Genomic DNA, 2,171 nt, shown 5'->3' with positions numbered 1-2,171 from the left:
AAAAACCTACAAAAAAGTATCAATTTATATTGATACTTGTTCTTGTTCTTATATTGCAACAGTGCAATGACAAAAAAAAATCTTTAGTTCAACAACATGGACATGCTAATGCTGTAGTGATCTCGTGCGCGACCACAAGTTCTAAAATGAAGACAAAAGAAAATTTGAAGCGAAAAAATAGGAAAAATAATAATCTAAAAAAAGCCACTTATATAAGTTCAAGTGCTCATCAAACACAATTAAAAATAGTGAGTTCGTATATGGAAAGGTCATGTATTACTAGCATATAAGTTTAAAAAAACATAGTTAGTTCATTCTAGGGAATTTAAATAAAATTTGAAGAGAAAAAACATAAAATATTTATTACAAACGAAATTCAGTAAATTCGCCTACATAAAACTATGCAAGTTCGGGTGATGATGTCACCATCAGTTCGGATGAGAAAACAAAATTATCATTAAAACCCCAAAAGTTTCGCTTCTATAAGTTTAAGTGCTCATCCGACACAATTCAAAAAACCTGGTTGGAGAAGTCCGCCGTTCATTTCGGGAGTCCCAAAAAATGATGCATTCTTACCGTATTCAAAACTACACCTTAATCATAATAAAATTGAGAAAAAAATTCAACATAACAATTCAGTCAGTTCAACGGATATAAGCCATTCAATCTCGAAGACGATGACACCGAAAAATTGTATGAAAAATATGTGAAGGTAAAAAACAAAAAAAAGTTCAACATCACAAATTCAATCAGTTCAATGGGTATAAGCCACTCAAGCTCGGAGACGATGACATTGACAAATTGTACGATAAAAAATGTAAAGGCAAACAACAAAAAAAGTCATCAATCAGTCCAAAGGTCTGACTACAGAAAAGTTCAAACTCTTTAGGTGAAATAGTTCGAAGGATAAAAAAAGGGTATTGAAAAAAGATTAATCTAAAAAATAGTTAAACGGCCATGCACTTTTTGAATCCGCACGGTGAAAAACTTAGCAATCCCGCTGAGTTAATCATCATCCATTCAATCTTTATACGCGAATCAACTCTTGTCAAAATGTACATGAGATATTACTGTCACAGCTAGCTATTGTAGTATCGATTCAGTCATCAACACAAGCTTCAGTTATCTACCGTGGCAGAGCGAATCTACGGGGCCGCGGCGACTGCGGCGATGGCATCAAGCCGCTCGATGAGCTGTTGCACCGTGGGCCTTGCCTTGGGGTCCTCACTAACGCAGGCGCACGCCAGCTCCAGCACCCTCACCGCCTCCTCCCAGTGCCGCCCCGACACAGCGGCGTCCACGGCCTTGTGGCCCCGCCCCTCCCACCGCAGCCTCACAGCCCACGCCGTCACGTCCCGCGCGCTGAGCCGCACCGCCATGTCCACGGGACGGCGCCCCGTCACCAGCTCCACCAGCACCACCCCCATGCAGTACACGTCGCCCCAGTACGTCACCGTCGACGAGTGCCCGTACTCTAGCGGGATGTACCAGCGTGCCCACCAGGTCCGTCGTCACCTGCATGTCATCGCTCCCGCGCGCCCTCCCGAAGTCCCCGAGCCGCGCCTCCATCACCGTGTCCAGCAGGATGTCGCTCGACTTCACGTCTCGGTGCATCATCCACGCGTCGCCGCCGTGCCGGTGCGCCCGCCCGCTCGCCGCGCCCCGCACAATCCGCAGCTGCGTCGGCTAGGGCAGGGAGTCGCTGGCGTCCGCGTGCTCGTGGAGCCAGTGGTCCAGGCTGTCGTTCTCCATGTACGGGTAGATGAGGAGGCGAACGTTAGTTTGATGAGATGATGATGAGGACATCAATACCATTGTTACACCCACAGCCCCTGCTGCTATACATAGTGGACCAATTACTAGAGCTCACACACGCCAATTGAATTATCAGGTACTTTCGTTTCTTGGTAACGATTCTAATGTTCATGAGAATATGATGCTGCCTAAATTGGATACATTTGTTTTGCTTACAAATGAAGGGCCTAGTTTGGACAAGAAAGATGAACCTTGGAGCAAGTTCAAGCATGGAGATGATGGCATGCGCAAGGGGAACAAGAACGGAGTTACAAGTGATGATTTCAGGACTCTGAAGCCACCATAATGAGTGCATGAAGCATGGGACAAAATATACAAGATGCCACTTCATAAATTTCATCCAGAGGCTAGGTGCT

General features: G+C 45.1%; 1 pseudogene; it reads right to left on the bottom strand.

The window, feature by feature from the left end:
* Window positions 1-1,118: 1,118 nt before the first annotated feature.
* On the bottom strand, window positions 1,119-1,569 carry LOC125536213 (phytosulfokine receptor 1 pseudogene; annotated as a pseudogene).
* Between the last annotated feature and the right edge of the window lie 602 nt (window positions 1,570-2,171).

The sequence above is a fragment of the Triticum urartu genome, chromosome 2A (assembly GCF_056163025.1).
Source record: "Triticum urartu cultivar PI428250 chromosome 2A, HENAU_Tu73, whole genome shotgun sequence".
NCBI classification, from domain to species: Eukaryota; Viridiplantae; Streptophyta; class Magnoliopsida; order Poales; family Poaceae; genus Triticum; species Triticum urartu.
This window is presented reverse-complemented; position numbering and strand designations above follow the sequence as displayed.